Below are 20,007 nucleotides of genomic sequence, written 5' to 3' on the forward strand. Positions count from 1 at the left end.
ATATATATTTTTCTAATTTTTATTAGTCGAATTTTAAATTGGTATCGAAACATATATTTATTGTACAAAAGAACGGATGCTTACTATTTTTATAAGTGGTTTCTAATAATATTTAAAATTAATTAAATTATAATTAATTTATCAAAATTAGTTTTACATTGCAATAAATTTACTATAAATTTTAATTTTCCAACTTTATTATACTCGTTGCCATAAAGAATATATGTTGCATTGAGTTTTACATTGACTAGGTATTTGCATTGAGGATCATGTAACTTGCACAATTATGCAATATTATTCTCTATTAAGTTTGAACAGGAAATGAAAATCTTATTATTATACATATGTCATTTACACCTATTATTATTCAGATGAAAAATTTGTAATAATAATTTCGTAAGTTGATCTTGCAATCTCCATAATAGATAGATCATTTAATATTTTTGTTGATAAAAATGGCAAGTTGCATCCGCCGCTTTTGAGCCATTCTCACACTGCAATTTGATGTTCTGCTGCTATGGTACCAGTGTAGGCTTACACTGATCCATCCTAAACTTTTCTAATAGGCCTTTGACATATTTTGCTTGGGACATAAATGTTTGACCTGAATCACTCCAAATCTCAAGACCTAAACAATGTTTGAGTTCACCGAGGTGCTTCATTTCAAACATTTGTGACATCTGTTGTTTGATTTCATCAATTAGATATGTAGCATCACTTGTAATTATCAAATCATTTACATATAATGAAATCAACACTACGCACCCTTGTTCATCTTTCATGGTGTAAAGATTAGGGTCATTCTTGTTCTATTGTAGCCAGCTTGCAGAAAAAATGAATCAATCTTTTCATACCACGACTTGGGAGCTTGTTTTAGTCCAAAAAGTGCTTTCTTCAATCTACAGACTAAATGTTCTTTTCCTTTCTTGACAAACCCTTCCGGTTGCTTTAGATAATCCTCTTTTTTTAGTTCTCCATTAAAAAATGCAGACTTTACATCTAGTTGGTGCATCTTCCAATGTTTCTTAGTAGCTAAAGCGATTAACATTCTGATGGTGTTCAATTTAACTACAGGGGCGAAGGTTTCTTCATAGTCTATCCATTCTTTTTGTGAGTACCCCTTTGCTACCAACCTAGCTTTCAGTTTTTCTATAGTTCCATATGCATTAATTTTTGGTTTATATAACCATTTACAACCTATGGTCTATTTTCCTCTAGGAAGTTCAACCAAATCCCAAATGTTATTTCCGATTATTGAATCATATTCCTGTTCCATGGCTGTTTTCCATTCCCTACATTCATTTGCTTCTTTATAACTAGACAGTTCAACCACATTTATCATACTAGTTATAAAAGCATTTTCCATATATCTTGCAGGCATTTGAGCTTTCCTACCTGATCTCCTGAGTGGTGGGGTGGTGGTTTCAAACCTTATTTGATCATCTTTTATTTCTTCCTACTGCTGCTTCTGTTGCTGTTGTTGTTCATCCTCTGCCTTTGTCTAGTGTTGACCCTAATTGTTCTCTGCTTCTTCCACAAAGTACGAAATGTCCCATTCCTCATAGTGCTCATCAGGTTCTTCATTATCCTGCTCATGGAATTTAACATCTCTACTAACAAAACTTGTGAGTAGAGGGATTAAATAATCTGTATGCTTTATAAGATGAACAATACCATATAAAAGTACATATTATGGCTTTTGAGTCTAATTTTCTTCTATCTTCCTTTGGAATGTGGGCAAATGCTTTAGATCCAAATATTCTTAAGTGTTTTACTGCAGGCTTATATCCACATAATGCTTCAAAAGGAGTTTTAGACTCAAGACTTTTTGTAGGACTTTAAGAAGAGATGTGGCAGCTACATGCCTCTGAACTGTGTTACAATGAGGCTTTGTAAATCCATTCCTCAAAGTCAATGTCTTAGTATAATGTTCACTATTCTCAACCCAGATGCCACTAAATTCATCCAAAAAGTGAAGCTTGTAGGTACTTGTGAGAGGTTCGAAGGACTTAGTATCCATCTTATTCGTGGAAATAAGGGAATTGGCATCACATACATGTGGGCTATTGTTTTTTCTATTGTCATTGTTTGTATTTCATCACTGCTTGGATTGACATCATAGAAACATAATCTGCTCTATTGAAGCTGGAGTCTGTGGGAGTCAGATTCCGGGAGGACTGAAGAGAATATGTGTATGTATTATGATGGTTAGTTGGGCTTCCAAGAGCGAAGGATTTGATAGAATTCAATGAATGAAATATGTGAGAAGCAGGAGTAGATTTTCTCACTATAACATGAAGTTTTCCATCTTCACCCATCTCGACATCAGTATGTAGATGTTCTCTTCCATCCAGGGACATAACATTTGACCCATCTTTAAAATAACCAATGTAATTTGCATCCCCAGGGAACTATTCAGTTATGAGTATCTTGGCACTTCTATATTCAGACAAAAACAACAAAAGTATGTACCTTTGCACTTGTAAATTTTGATCTCTTTCCCTTTCCTTCTGGAAAATTATTTCCATATACCTTTGAAGTAATATTAACATTAATGTTTGTGTCTTTAGTGGCAAGTACCATGTTTATTCTGTCATTTCCATAAATGATAAACTCTTATTATTTCCACAAATGAATAGGTTTCAAGAAATGAATATGAAGATAGTCAACCAAATAGTAGCAATCCATTTATTTTTTTCTTCTATCAATATATGATAACCAATTTTTATATGTCTTCATGGCGACATATGTCTTCCATTTGTTTTTTCCTTGAATCAATATATGATAACCCTTCAGTATTCCCTAGCTACATATGTCGGCCCTTAAAAGAAAAACAAAATTAAATTTAAATTAATAATTTTGCAGCACATGTAGGCCCCAAAATGACGGGTTGACCCCACCATGTGAATGGGTTTGACCCCTGGTCAAACCCAGCTCTTTTGACCACTATATATACCAATTCAGCCTCCCTCATTTGGTTATTTTGGATCACACACAAGATCATATGTTCTTATGTTCACACGTGCAAAGGAGAGAGAAGATGATCAAAATTTGACCAAAATGTTTTACTAGTATTAACCACTATTTGACCAATTTTTCTAGGCACAGTTTGTTCGAATTTATGTTTCTAGGCACAGTTTGTTCGAATTTATGGGTAAGTTGATTAAGATATTCTAAAGTAGATTGACCAAAATTTATTAGGTTGTTTGACCAAAATTTATTAGGTTGTTTGACCAAAATTTATGAGGTAGTTCACCAAAATTTATGAGGCAAGTTGACTAAATTCTAAGCAGTTTGTTTGATTGCAGTTTGATTGAGATTCTAATTTGTTTAACCATGTATATTTTAGGCAGTTTGACTGCATATTGAATGGGAAATTTGACTGAATCTATGGGAAGTTTGATAAAGCTTTTGGGCAACAGCAGGAGGCTGAAATTTATCTTGTTTGACTCAAGGTTGTCCAAATTTGTGGGTAGCTACAGGAGGTCGAATTTAGGTTGCTTTGACTAGGATTGACATGTTTTCTAGGTTGACTAAGTTTTGACTTGAAAAATTAGATTGCGCTTTTGTTGAATTGGATTATTTCTCCTAAGAAATATTGTTGGGTTTTCTCTCGAGTTTAGGTTTCCCAGGTGGAAAAATATGGTATCTATTGTCCATGGTTTTCCTACTTTGATCTTTATTGTTTCCGTCGTATCTAAGGTTGAATTTTCTGAGTGTAATTGCTTAATGATGTTCTAAAATATGCTAAAGTAACACTGTATATCATTGGAAGTAATTATCAGTGGCAAAAAAAATTTCTCTTCTAAATTAGCACTAGAAAATCAATAGAACTAGCACAATCATATTTACTATTGTGGGTTATATATGCAGATCGACGACATTTTCCCCATTTTATACCTCAATTGACGTATGAAAATGGCCTTGATCAATGCATATCAAAGAAATTAGTAAATGTGATTGTACTAGTTATGCCAATAGGCGTCCCCTATATTGGAAGTGGACATATTAATCATTTTCCTAATTACAAATTCCAATTCTAGGGTTGAAAATGAATGATGTTGGCATATTCTCATAGTCTCCTTTCAATCAACGAATGGAATTGTCAATGATAACTTCCTTGCATATCTAAATCCAATGTTTAAACCTCGTTTATTTTATTTTCCCAATTTATGATTAAGAATTTATTGTGCCTGTGAAATGAATGATTTCTTACATTCTAAAACATATACCTATTGAAACATAGAGGAATAAATAGAAATGTGGAGGAATAAGGATAATGTTTCATGCCCTAGCATGCTACAATAAATGCCTCTAAACTGTGTTACAATGAGGCTTTGTAAATCCATTCCCAAAAGTCAATGTCTTATTATAATGTTCACTATTCTCAACCCAGATGCCACTAAATTCATCCAGAAAGTGAAGCTTGTAGGTACTTGTGAGAGGTTCGAAGGACTTAGTGTCCATCTTATTCATGGAAATAAGGGAATTGGCATCACAAACATGTGGGCTATTGTTTTTTTATTTTCATTGTTTGTATTTGATCATTGCTTGGATTGACATCATAGAAACATACTCTGCTCTATTGAAGCTGGCGTTTATGGGAGTCAGATTCCGAGAGGATTGAAGAGAATATGTGTATGTATTATCATGGTTAGTTGGGCTTCCAAGAGGGAAGGATTTGATAGAATTTAGTGAATGAAATATGTGAGAAGCAGGAGTGGAATTCCCTTGCGAGGAAGATGATTTTCTCACTATAACATGAAGTTTTCCATCTTCATCCATCTCGACATCAGTATGCAGATGTTCTCTTCCATCCAGCGACATAACATTTGACCCATCTTTAAAATAACCAATGTAATTAGCATCCCTAGGGAACTATTCAGCTATGAGTATCTTAGCACTTCTATATTCAGACCAAAAAAACAAAAGTGTGTACCTTTGCACTTGTAAATTTGGATCTCTTTCCCTCTCCTTCTGGAAAATTATTTCCATATACCTTTGAAGTAATATTAACATTAATGTTTGTGTCTTTAGTGGCAAGTACTGTGTTTATTCTATCATTTCCATAAATGATAAACTCTTATTATTTCCACAAATGAATAGATTTTCATAAATGAATATGAAGATAGTCAACTTCCATTTATTTTTTTCTTCCATCAATATATGATAACCAATTTTTATATGTCTTCATGGCAACATATGTCTTCCATTTGTTTTTTCCTTGAATCAATATATGATAACCCTTCAGTATTCCCTAGCTACATATGTTGGCCGTTAAAAGAAAAACAAAATTAAATTTAAATTATTAATTTTGGAGCACATGTAGGCCCCAAAATGACCAGTTGACCCGACCATGTGAACGGGTTTGACCCCTGGTCAAACCCAGCTCTTTTGACCACTATATATACCAATTCAGCCTCCCTCATTTGGTCATTTTGGATTACACAAAAGATCATATGTTCTTATCTTCACACGTGTGAAGGAGAGAGAGAAGAAGATCAAAATTTGACCAAAATGTTTTACTAGTATTGACCACTATTTGACCAATTCTTCTAGGCACAATTTGTCCGAATTTATGGGTAAGTTGATTAAGATATTCTAAAGTAGATTGACCAAAATTTATTAGGTTGTTTGACCAAAATTATGAGGTAGTTCACCAAAATTTACGAGGCAGGCTGACCAAATTCTAAGCCGTTTGTTTGGTTGTAATTCGATTGAGATTCTAATTTGTTTAACCATGTATATTTGAGGTAGTTTGTCTGCATATTGAATGGGAAATTTGACTGAATCTATGGGAAGTTTGATAAAGCTTTTGGGCAACAACAGGAGGCTGAAATTTACTCTGTTTGACTCAGGGTTGACCAAATTTGTGGGTAGCTACAGGAGGTCGAATTTAGGTCGCTTTGACTAGGATTGACATGTTTTCTAGGTTAACTAATATTTGACTTGAAAAATTAGATTGCGCTTTTTTTGAATTGAATTATTTCTCTTGGGAAAGATTGTTGGGTTTTCTCTCGAGTTTAGATTTCCCGAGTGGAAAAATATGGTATCTATTGTCCATGGTTTTCCTACTGTGATCTTTATTGTTTCCGTCGTATCTACTGTTGAATTTTCTGAGTGTAATTGGTTATTGATGTTCTAAAATATGCTAAAGTAAGATTGTATATCATTGGAAGTAATTATCAGTGGCAAAAAAATTTGTTCTTCTAAATTAGCACTAGAAAATCAATAGAACTAGCACAATCATATTTACTATTGTGGGTTATATATGCAGATCGATGACATCTTCCCCATTTTATACCTCAATCGACATATGAAAAGGACCTTGATCAATGCATATCAAACAAATTAGTAAATGTGATTGTACTAGTTATGCCAATAGGCGTCCCCTCTATTGGAAGTGGACATATTAATCATTTTCCTAATTACAAATTCCAATTCTAGGGTTGAAAATGAATGATGTTGGCATATTCTCATAGTCTCCTTTCAATCAACGAATGGAATTGTCAATGATAACTTCCTTGCATATCTAAATCCAATGTTTAAACCCCGTTTATTTTATTTTCCCAATTTATGATTAAGAATTTATTGTGCCTGTGAAATGAATGATTTCTTACATTCTAAAACATATGCCTATTGAAACATAGAGGAATGAATAGAAATGTGGAGGAATAAGGATAATGTTTCATGCCCTAGCATCCTCATAAACATGGTTTAATTATGTAAAGGAACTCCTTTCATATTCTCCTTCTTGTTCCATGCTCTCTTTCACTGGACTATAAGTTGGTTTTTAGGCAATTTTATGAGCTACTACCTATTCCTAGTTTTCTCTCTCTTTTCAAAGACATTGTTTTATTAGAGGCCACAATCATTATTAATGGTAGAATTATCATTCAAATGTGTGTGAGTACTAACCTTCCTTCAGTTAAGTGTGTGTAGGAAACTATATTATTAGGGTTAAAATGGTAATCTTAAAACTGGAATTGCAACCCTTGCTTTCATGTTGTTCTATTAAAGAGAAATTAAACATTTTCAACTATTATCTATAGCCAGATGTTGGTGTACATGCACTTAGTTAGCCTTAATTAGCTTTGATTAAACTCTAGTGCTTGTTGTGCACTTATTTAGCGTTAGTTAAATCTAGTGCTTCCATGTTGTGTGCACTTGGCTTTAGTTAGTTAACTCCGGTGCTTCCATGAGGTGCACATGCACATTAACATAACATAAAACACACTTAGCTTTAGTTAGATTTAATTATCCTTAGTTCTTGCATACAATTAAGCATAATTTACTTTTTTTTTAATGTATTGATTCTCTAATAAATATTGAGTAATCGAATTCATTCTTTGTTCCAATTTTCCTTTTCAATTCTTGCAAGTTTGTGAAATTATTCTTCAACTAGATCCGTTCTATGCTCTAATAATTTTACATGGTATCAGAGCCTAGACCTAGGTTCGATTCCCCCAAGCTATATCTGACGGGTGTTGTTGGAATAATCATCACACCTCTATGGAATCCATAATTGCCACCCTAGGGATCCTAGTTACCAATTTGGAAAGTTTACTAATACCTGTGGGTTTTGGTGTAACGAAAAACCTCTTCATGGTATCAAATCTACAAGGGCCTAGATAAGGTGGATGAAATATCTTTTGTAGGTTTTAAGATCAAAGAATTGGAAATTGTTGGGAGATATGATTTGCATATCATAATATTAGAGAATTGTCGCAATTGCTACTACAACTACGAGGTGAAAGAATAGAGTTCCCATCTTCAGCTATTCTCACTTCGTATAACTACTTCCAATGGAAGCCAAATATTTTTCTTCACCTCAGAGGCAAAGGCTTGTATCAGATAGTTATGGATACATAAGTTGAACCAAATTCTTCCATTGAAAAATCCAAATACTTCAATAGGTTGGATGAGGTTTTTGGTCTTCTATTGTTGACCATATAACTAGCATTGGATTTCCATGTGGATGCATGCAACACTCTGAATCAAGTCTGGACAACCTTGGATAATTTATTTGGAAAGAAGAATGAGATGTGGACTCATAATCTCGAAAATGAGATAAATTCATTAGATCCAAATAGATTTGAGAACATTCAATATTTCTTTATGAAATTAAAATCATTGCTTCTTCAATTACAAGATTATGGGATCAATAAATCGAAACAGGTATGTCAATTGATGCTTTCTATTTTGTCTAAATTAGGTCTTGAATATGTTGTTTTTGTTTCTAAATTTCATACATTTAGACTTGCAACTGGAGATAAATGGAAAATTCCCAAACTTGATGTGTTTATTGAGTCTCTTAGTCATGAGAAAGATAATCTCACCAAGATGGGTTCTTTAAATTCTTCAAATGAACCTACACTTGCCATGCATGAAAAGGTAAAGTCAAACTCGAAACAAAATCAACAATCCAAAGGAAAAGGAAAGGCGAGAAATCTAGATCCAAGAAAGGGAGGAAATCCAAAACATCCAGATGACTCTTCCAGCTCCAAGGGTAAGAAGGAAAAGAAAGAAAACTCAAAGTGTCCTTATTGTAACAAAGGCTATCATCTTGAATCCTCTTGCATGTAGAAGACTATTGATCTAATGGAAAAGACTCTTCAGCAGAATAATCTTGGTCATCACATTCTAGAAAGTGCCAGGAAGAAGACAGAGGAAAAAACCATAAAAAATGAGGGGTAATGGCCATGCTTTGATTTCCCTTCATTGTACATTACAAGAATGGATTATCGATTCAGGAGCCTTGCATCATATGACTTCTTCAAAGTAATCTTTTTCTTCTCTGGAAAAATATGTGGGGCCTCCTATTCTCATGGGAGACAATTTTGTGGTTGAAGCAATTAGACAAGGAAGAGTGCAGTTCGAAGATGGAAGTTTTGAGAATGTCTTGCAAATTCGGAGGCTTTATGTGAATATTCTTTCAGTGTATGACACACATTGGCACCAGAAGGAAAGTGGAATTTACCTCAGATTCTATGAGAATTTATGATATGAAAACCAACTTGAAGGTTGCATCTGGCAAGGTAAATGATCAATCTCATTTGTATACATTTTCTGATTTTGTTCCTCACTCAAATTCTATTTTGCTACTTACTCATGCAAATGAAGAAAGTAGGATTTGGCACGAGAGATATGGACACTTGAATTTCAGATATATGCAACAACTTAGAAAGCAAGGGATGGTTAAAGGACTATCGACCATTAAATTTTCAAAGGGTATTTGTAATGTAGGTGCTCTTGGAAATCATCCACAAGAAAAGTTTGAAAAGGGGCATGCATGAAGAGCCTCTTCACCTCTGGAGCTTGTACACAGTGATCTCATGGGTCCATTTCTAGTACCTTCAATGAGAAAAGAAAGATATGTGTTGTCATTTATAGATGATTACATGAGATTCACTTGGGTTTATTTCTTGAAACTCAAGTCTGAAGTTTTTTAACATCCAAATATTTTCAAATCACGTGTGGAAAATCAGTTTGGAAAATGCATCAAGATTGTATGCATAGATAATGGGAAGGAATATATCAACAAAGATATCCAAAATATTTGTAATGAAGTAGGCATACAGTTGCAGCATACAGTTCCTTACACTCATATCAAAATAGGTTGGCCGAGAGGAAGAATAGATCTTTGAAAGAGATGACCAGTTGCATGTTACATGCAAAATATCTTCCATCAAAATTGCGGGTTGAAGCTATCATTTGTGATTCACAAATCCATAATAGATCTCCTCATAAATATGTTACTGGGAAACACATTTTGAGGCTTGGAATGACATGAAACCCGAAGTCAATCATTTCTGCATTTTCGAATCTCAAGCATGCGCTCGCATTCCTACAAAGAAGAGAAAGGCATTGGTGCCTGAGAGCATGGAATGCATGTTTGTTGGATATTGTAATGAAGTCAAATGGTACATATTTCTTTATATCAACATTGAAGAGCTCTTTATCGAAAGGAGTGTAAATTTTGAAGAAGATGCTTTGCATGCACCACCAGATGAATATGTTACAAAGTTTCCCTCACCACCATTTGATGAGTATGAAAATGATACTTTTGATCAGAATTTTGATCTAGTTGAGCCTTTTTTCCTGCAACACATGTTCGACCACTAGTTGTTGAACATTGAGATAATATTTCCTCATGCAATTCAAAATATTCTCAACTAGTTTCAGCACAAAAATAGTGCAACATGAGTGATCTCTTAGATGATCCTGCAGCTATAGCTCAATTCGAGGAAGCTCCACAAGCACTCTTAGCTATGGAGCTATGCATTCCCATGCACGCTTATATGATGCATGCATCTGATCCATAAACTTATACATAAGCATTTGGGCATCCTAAATGGGAAGCAACTATGGATGAGTAATACAACTCTCTCATTGAGATTTAGACTTGGGACCTCGTTCCATTACCTTCCAATCATAAACTTGTCAGGCGTAAGTGGGTTTACCAGACTAAGAAAGTAGCAGATGACCAAGTTAGTAGATATAAAGAATGGTTCATGGCGAAAGGTTTTCAGCAGGTACATGGTGTTGACTATGATTAGACTTTTGCTCTAGTGGTAAAAATGGATTCCATCTGCTAGATCTCTCCATTGCATCAACAAGACGATGGGAGGTGCATCATACGGATGTGAAGAATGTATTTCTTCACAGTGATCTCGAGGAGGAAATCTACATGGAACAGTTGCAGGGATACGTACAAAATTCATCTCTAGTATGCAAACTAAAAATGTTTCTCTATGGCCTTAAGCAGGCACCTAAAGCGTTGTATACAAAAATGGATTCCTATTTGTTATCTCAAAATTTTGTACGTTGCAAATCTTATTCAAATATTTATTTGTTGAACAAAATTGACTCCTTATTGATCATAGTACTCTATGTAGATGATATTTTGATAACATGTAGTTTAGTTTCTGCCATTACTGAGATTAAAACTACATTGCATAAGCGCTTTTCTATGACAAACATGGACTTGCTAAATTTCTTCCTTGGACTATAGATCAATTAGAATGGTTCTAGGATTACCGTTTCTCAACCAAAGTATGCTAGAGATCTTTTTGCACAATTTCATATGAGTAATTGCAAGCCAACATCCACACCTTTGTTATTAGGGATCAAGCTTGAGAATGGCAAAGACACACCATTGGTTGATTACACATTGTATCATGAGCTTATGGGGAGTCTTCTTTTTCTCACTCACTATTGTCCTAATCTCTCATAGACTATAGGTGCAGTTTCCATATACATGTAGGAGCCACATGAGTTACACTAGGAAGTTGTAAACTGCATCCTTCTATATGCCCATGGGAAAATCACCTATGGGATTCATTATGCAACAAATTGTTCTTTGCATCTCATTGGGTTCACAGATTCAGATTGGGATGGCGACAACCTTGATTGTAATTCCACCTCCTTTTATATAATTAGTTTGGGATCCAACCGCATTTGTTGGTAAAGCAAGAAGCAGGTTGTCATTACTTTATCATTAGTAAAGGTTGAGTACAGAGGAGTAGTCAATGCAGTAATTCAGGCCATTTGGTTGCAACATTTCCTTTCCAAGCTTGGTATCATCATCCATTTTCTGACTATCATATGGTGCGACAATCAAAGTACACTAAAGTGTTGCAGAGATCTAGTGTAGCGACATCAGACCAAACATATCGATATCCACATGCACTACATCAGAGAATTGATTCATGGTGGGATCATCGATCTGTAGTACTCTCCTAGTTCTAAGCAGGTTGTCGACATCTTCACCAAGAAAGGAAACTTGAAGTGTCCTTATTGTAACAAAGGTTATCATCTTGAATCCTCTTGCATGTAGAAGACTATTGATCTAATGGAAAAGACTCTTCAGCAGAATAATCTTGGTCATCACATTCTAGAAAGTGCCAAGAAGAAGACAGAGGAAAAAACCATAAAAAATGAGGGGTAATGGCCATGCTTTGATTGCCCTTCATTGTACATTACAAGAATGGATTATCGATTCAGGAGCCTTGCATCATATGACTTCTTCAAAGTAATCTTTTTCTTCTCTGGAAAAATATGTGGGGCCTCCTATTCTCATGGGAGACAATTTTGTGGTTGAAGCAACTAGACAAGGAAGAGTGCAGTTCGAAGATGGAAGTTTTGAGAATGTCTTGCAAATTCGGAGGCTTTATGTGAATATTCTTTCAGTGTATGACACACATTGGCACCAGAAGGAAAGTGGAATTTACCTCAGATTCTATGAGAATTTATGATATGAAAACCAACTTGAAGGTTGCATCTGGCAAGGTAAATGATCAATCTCATTTGTATACATTTTCTGATTTTGTTCCTCACTCAAATTCTATTTTGCTACTTACTCATGCAAATGAAGAAAGTAGGATTTGGCACGAGAGATATGGACACTTGAATTTCAGATATATGCAACAACTTAGAAAGCAAGGGATGGTTAAAGGACTATCGACCATTAAATTTTCAAAGGGTATTTGTAATGTAGGTGCTCTTGGAAATCATCCACAAGAAAAGTTCGAAAAGGGGCATGCATGAAGAGCCTCTTCACCTCTGGAGCTTGTACACAGTGATCTCATGGGTCCATTTCTAGTACCTTCAATGAGAAAAGAAAGATATGTGTTGTCATTTATAGATGATTACATGAGATTCACTTGGGTTTATTTCTTGAAACTCAAGTCTGAAGTTTTTTAACATCCAAATATTTTCAAATCACGTGTGGAAAATCAGTTTGGAAAATGCATCAAGATTGTATGCATAGATAATGGGAAGGAATATATCAACAAAGATATCCAAAATATTTGTAATGAAGTAGGCATACAGTTGCAACATACAGTTCCTTACACTCATATCAAAATAGGTTGGCCGAGAGGAAGAATAGATCTTTGAAAGAGATGACCAGTTGCATGTTACATGCAAAATATCTTCCATCAAAATTGCGGGTTGAAGCTATCATTTGTGATTCACAAATCCATAATAGATCTCCTCATAAATATGTTACTGGGAAACACATTTTGAGGCTTGGAATGGCATGAAACCCGAAGTCAATCATTTCTGCATTTTCGAATCTCAAGCACGCGCTCGCATTCCTACAAAGAAGAGAAAGGCATTGGTGCCTGAGAGCATGGAATGCATGTTTGTTGGATATTGTAATGAAGTCAAATGGTACATATTTCTTTATATCAACATTGAAGAGCTCTTTATCGAAAGGAGTGTAAATTTTGAAGAAGATGCTTTGCATGCACCACCAGATGAATATGTTACAAAGTTTCCCTCACCACCATTTGATGAGTATGCAAATGATACTTTTGATCAGAATTTTGATCTAGTTGAGCCTTTTTTCCTGCAACACATGTTCGACCACTAGTTGTTGAACATTGAGATAATATTTCCTCATGCAATTCAAAATATTCTCAACTAGTTTCAGCACAAAAATAGTGCAACATGAGTGATCTCTTAGATGATCCTGCAGCTATAGCTCAATTCGAGGAAGCTCCACAAGCACTCTTAGCTATGGAGCTATGCATTCCCATGCACGCTTATATGATGCATGCACCTGATCCATAAACTTATACATAAGCATTTGGGCATCCTAAATGGGAAGCAACTATGGATGAGTAATACAACTCACTCATTGAGATTTAGACTTGGGACCTCGTTCCATTACCTTCCAATCATAAACTTGTCAGGCGTAAGTGGGTTTACCAGACTAAGAAAGTAGCAGATGACCAAGTTAGTAGATATAAAGAATGGTTCATGGCGAAAGGTTTTCAGCAGGTACATGGTGTTGACTATGATTAGACTTTTGCTCTAGTGGTAAAAATGGATTCCATTCTGCTAGATCTCTCCATTGCATCAACAAGACAATGGGAGGTGCATCATACGGATGTGAAGAATGTATTTCTTCACAGTGATCTCGAGGAGGAAATCTACATGGAACAGTTGCAGGGATACGTACAAAATTCATCTCTAGTATGCAAACTAAAAAAGTTTCTCTATGGCCTTAAGCAGGCACCTAAAGCGTTGTATACAAAAATGGATTCCTATTTGTTATCTCAAAATTTTGTACGTTGCAAATCTTATTCAAATATTTATTTGTTGAACAAAATTGACTCCTTATTGATCATAGTACTCTACGTAGATGATCTTTTGATAACATGTAGTTTAGTTTCTGCCATTACTGAGATTAAAACTACATTGCATAAGCGCTTTTCTATGACAAACATGGACTTGCTAAATTTCTTCCTTGGACTATAGATCAATTAGAATGGTTCTAGGATTACCGTTTCTCAACCAAAGTATGCTAGAGATCTTTTTGCACAATTTCATATGAGTAACTGCAAGCCAACATCCACACCTTTGTTATTAGGGATCAAGCTTGAGAATGGCAAAGACACACCATTGGTTGATTACACATTGTATCATGAGCTTATGGGGAGTCTTCTTTTTCTCACTCACTATTGTCCTAATCTCTCATAGACTATAGGTGCAGTTTCCATATACATGTAGGAGCCACATGAGTTACACTAGGAAGTTGTAAAGTGCATCCTTCTATATGCCCATGGGAAAATCACCTATGGGATTCATTATGCAACAAATTGTTCTTTGGATCTCATTGGGTTCACAGATTCAAATTGGGATGGCGACAACCTTGATTGTAATTCCACCTCCTTTTATATAATTAGTTTGGGATCCAACCGCATTTGTTGGTAAAGCAAGAAGCAGGTTGTCATTACTTTATCATTAGTAAAGGTTGAGTACAGAGGAGTAGTCAATGCAGTTATTCAGGCCATTTGGTTGCAACATTTCCTTTCCAAGCTTGGTATCATCATCCATTTTCTGACTATCATATGGTGCGATAATCAAAGTACACTAAAGTTTTGCAGAGATCTAGTGTAGCGACATCGGACCAAACATATTGATATCCACATGCACTACATTAGAGAATTGATTCATGGTGGGATCATCAATCTGTAGTACTCTCCTAGTTCTAAGCAGGTTGTCGACATCTTCACCAAAACTTTCACTAAGCATAAATTTCAATTTCTGTGAAATTGTCTTGGGGTGAAGGACATGACTACTTAGCAGTTGTATTTTCTTTACTTTTTGCATTGTATTTTGAGGTGGGCAGGACACTGTGTTTTCCCTCTTTCCTCTTTTCATGCATTGTACATGGGTACCTAAAATGGCCTTGTTGTTGAGACTCATTCATTTTGCATCATACTCACGTAAGTTATGCTTAAGGGGGGGTGTTGGTGTACATGCACTTATTTAGCCTTAATTAGCTTTGGTTAAACTCTAGTGATTGTATGTGATATGCACTTGGCTTGGCTTTAGTTAGTTAACTCTACTGTCTGCATGTGATGCACGTGCACATTAACATAACATAAAGCACACTTAGCTTTAGTTAGCTTTAATTGACCTTAGTGCTTGCATACATTTAAGCTTAACTTAATTACTTTATGTATTGATTCTCTAATCAATATTAAGTAATATGATTTATTATTTTTTCCAATTTTCCTTTTCCATTCTTGTAAATTTGTACAATTATTCTTAAACTCTAAATCGTATATGATAAAGTGAAAAATGTTTATAATCACCGTGAGAATAATCCCAATGCCGATATGCTCTAAAGTAATAACTTTTGTGAGAGTAATCCCAATGCCGATATGCTATAAAGTAATAACTAGCGTGGTCACTTCCAGAGTAGTTTGGTTGAATATTGTTTAATGTTATCCATTCTCTATTTTATTTAGAACCAACGTGTCCTAAAACAATTCCATTTAATGTTTAAAGTCAGCACATATTTGTAAGTTTCAACGTGGGGCTTAAAAATCCCACGCTAAATAATGCTTTTGATTAATATATGGAAGTGCAGTATTTTTATGATTTGTTTTATGTATGTGGGTATTCTTTCCATTAATCTAATGGAAGAGCCTTATTCTTTCCACTAATCTAAAAAATCTACGTCGAATTCGTTCGAACAACTTTTTATTCCGCGCAGGCGGAGAGCAAGCTAATTTAGATTATAAACTATCGGGTGGTGGCAGGAGTCCTTCGATGGATATCATTCATTTCTGGAAACACCATTAAGATTTTCAAGTTGTTTTAGTGTAATTTTTTGGAAATTTTTTTGTGGATTTTTCAGGTCTATTTTTATTAATTTCAAGAGGAATTTATTGAAATTACAAGCTTGATGGATAATCTCTGGGCAATAGAAATATTTTAAGAATTTTTCAAGTTGCTAAATCCATATACAATCAAAAAACTAGTTTAAATAACACAAATCAAAATTTCACTTCAATTTTTCCACTATTCCAACACTAAAAACTCCAAAAAAAAAATCGAAAAAACAACTCTTTACAAGATTTCTTCAGTTACTTTTCGCCCGCATTGTCACGTTTCAATTTCTGGATACTTCTGTGCGCGTAATGAACTTAGGGTTCAAAGACGGATCTATATATCTATAGGGTGTTTATGAAAGTAGGTTGTACGTTACGTCCAGCTTGGATGATATGCTATTGTCCAACTCAACGACTGTAACGGCGTTAATAAGCATTTAATATGATGCACCACTTAGAACAACATTTCCAATTGGAATTGTAACCAGTTCCTAGATAGAAGTACTTTCCATTCCCATTTAATATCGGCCAGAATATCACTAAAACAAGTTATTTATTTTGATATAAATGAAATGAAATTAGGTATTTATTTTGATATAAATGAAATTAAATTAAATTTTAACATTCCTGAGACTAAATATAGTATATAAGATTGTTAGTTTATTAGTTTTTTTGTTTTTTGCTTTTTGTAATTCAATTTTTTTATTATTCAAATTATGATGATTTAACTTAACCTTCTAACAATTTTTTCATTGAAAATAATGCCAAAAAACTAATGTGAACATCATGCTATAACTTTCTCTAAATAGAATTTGAATTGGATACCAAATTTAACGAAGAAACAAGGCCTTCTGAATGGTTTTTATCGCAGGTTCAAGAAAACACCCGCCAGCAATGAAGTATTTAGTGTGGACATTAATTCCAACTTGGCTTTCAACATTAGTAATGATGTCATTTTGACAACTTTTACTTAGATTTACTTAAAATTATAAAGTTTGACAATTTTTACCTAGATTTACAAAAATCCCTATCAATTTTTTTTCAAAATATAACTAAAATTTCCATAACTTTGAGGAAAAAAAACTTTCAATAATATTTAAATTCAATACCAACTTGGCGAAAAAAAACTTCCAATAATATTTGAATTCAATACCAAATTTGACCCAAAAAACAAGATTTACAAAAATCCTATCAATTTTTTCCAAAGTATAACCAGTATTTCCCTAACTTTCGGCGAAAAAAATCTTCGAATAGAATTTGAATTCAATACCAAATTTGACCGAAGGAACCAGGCCCTCTGATTATGCCACGTTCAAGAAAACACCCGCCAGCAATGAAGTCTTAGTGTGCACGTTAATTCCAACCCCACCTTTCAACGCCAGCAGTGATGTCATTTTGACGCCAGCAATGATGTCACTTTGTCGGCAGGAATTGAACTCCATGTTGAACCCACGAAATATATAAATAATCGAAAAAAGGAACCAGCATTGAATTGGCCGTACCTCTATAAAACTTGTACATATATGTCTTAAGAAATAACAAGCCACCTATCAACCAGCAATGGGGATTCTCGATGAGAAGAAGAAGCAGCCGCAGGAAGAAGAGAAGTGAGAGGGCGAGTGGCCATAGTAACGGGTGCATCCAGTGGCATCGGCAAGGAGATCGCCCTCAATTTAGCGGAGAAGGGAGCCAAAGTTGTGGTGCATTACTCCTCTAATCAACAGACCGCAGAGGAGGTGGTCTCCAGAATCAATAACAGCTCCACTTCTTGTGTTAATGGTGTGACGGCGATTGCCTGCAAGGCCGACATCTCCGACGCCTCCCAGGTCGCCCAACTATTCGACATGGCCGAGCAGACGTTTGGGTCGCTCCACATAATGGTAAACAGTGCCGCAGTGGCGGACCCCACGTATCCGACCATCGCCCAAACCTCCGAGGAATACTGGGACCGGACTTTCCAAGTGAACTGCAAGGGAGCTTTTCTGTGTTGCAGAGAAGCCGCCAACAGGATCGTTCGCGGAGGCGGCGGTCGCATCATCCAGCTAAGCAGCTCCGTGGTGGCGTTGCCCACACCAGGGTACGGCCCCTACTCGGCCAGCAAGGCGGCGATTGAGATTATGACGAGAATCCTGGTACAGGAGTTGAGGGGCACTCAGATTACTGTAAATTGTGTGGCGCCGGGTGCTGTTGCCACCGGTATGTTCTTTACCGGGAGAAGCGAGGCGTCGGTGGAAGCGAGTGCCAAATTGAACCCGTTTGAGCGGTTGGGGAGGGTGGAGGATGTGGCTCCGCTGGTTGCGTTTCTGGCGAGCGATGAGGGAGAGTGGGTTAATGCTCAGGTTGTTGGTGTCAACGGAGGTCGAGTATGATTCTCTATGAAAACCAAAAAAAAGCTATATCGTCGTCAGTCGATGTGCTGTGTTTCCAACCCTCGTTTAGGGTTTATAGTCCCAGTCACTGTGTTTTCCAACCTCAGTTAGTGTTTTTGGTCCTAGCCACTGTGTTTTCCAACCTCAGTTAGGGTACATAGGGTTTTAGTTGACCATACAAACCGAGATAATCACACTACATTATTCAATGTTTCCATCGTGAGCGCTACATAATCTTTTGAATATGTTGCACGGTATGAAGATGCAATGAAAAAAAGTTTGATATAAATGTTTATGTTTGGTGGTCTTATTTTATTGTTAGTGGTTAGTCATGATCATTTTTAAAGGGTTTTTTTATATTTATTTTGGAATATTGTTATGGAATTTTAATGGGATTATTTAATAATTTATTTTGGAATAGGGTTACAAAGAATTTTAATTTAATTATTTAATAATTAATAAATGGATGGTGGAGATTATTTATGCAGGAACATCAGTAATTTTTTAGTTTAGATTTAAGGGTAGTGGGAATTTTGTTTTTTCTTTAATGTAAATTTGTATAAAAGTAGAAATAAGGAGTTTCAATATACAAATATGTGTCCTAATTTTAGAAAAATGAATTGTTGTGTTGTTTGGTTGTTTGGATGAACTTGTCTTATAGCTAAGTGCACTTTTTGTAAACGTAACATGTGTCTAAACGAGGTGTGTTAGTTTTAGACAAGTATCCAAACAACTATTAGTTTGTTAGGATATTTCCAAACCTAAGGGAAATTATAAAAACAATGTACAAATAGATTAGAAAGTTAGATCTAATCTAGTTTAATTCAGTCTCTGAATGTACAAATAGATTAGAAAGTTAGATCTAATCTAGGTTAATTCAGTCTCTGAATTGTATTTATTAAGAATGGTGTATCCCCCGAATGAGTCTCGACCTCGATGTAGCCCCAACCTCACCCTAGTCCCGACCCTGACTTGGGGCGGGACCCACCCATGAAAATAGGCCCAAGTTGGGTGCGATCACAATACGGCTATTCGGGCCTGGAATTAGTCGGCGGATTGATTAAAAAAATACAAAAGCCCCGAATTGACTTAACTGGGATCCACGCAACACTGTATTTTGATTATATTTATATAGTTTGATTATATTTATATAGTTTGGAAATAAAGGAAATAAGGGATGGTTGGAAAAAGAGTTCGTCAATTTATGTGGTTAGCCAGAAATTCAAACACACCGTCATAGCTTACGAGGAGTATTTTTTTAGTATATATATATATATATATATATATTATTTTTTATTTTTTTTGGTATATATATATATATTTTATTTTTTATTTTTTTGGTATATATATATATTTTATTTTTAATGTTTTTTGGAAATTTGGGGCATCAATTATGGAATATTTTTGTTTGTATTGAGAAGTGTGGTATATGGTTTTTTAAATCGGCAAGTGATGGTATTGGGTTATGAGATTGTAAAAAAATATATTTCCAAATTTAGAATTTT

General features: G+C 35.1%; 1 pseudogene; it reads left to right on the top strand.

The window, feature by feature from the left end:
* Positions 1–13,760: 13,760 nt before the first annotated feature.
* LOC149183463 (short-chain type dehydrogenase/reductase pseudogene) lies at positions 13,761–18,748 on the top strand (annotated as a pseudogene).
* Positions 18,749–20,007: the final 1,259 nt, after the last annotated feature.

The sequence above is a fragment of the Pinus tabuliformis genome, chromosome 3_2 (genome assembly GCF_031772625.1).
Source record: "Pinus tabuliformis cultivar Carrire ecotype Pingquan chromosome 3_2, CPIR1, whole genome shotgun sequence".
In the NCBI taxonomy this organism is placed as follows: Eukaryota; Viridiplantae; Streptophyta; class Pinopsida; order Pinales; family Pinaceae; genus Pinus; species Pinus tabuliformis.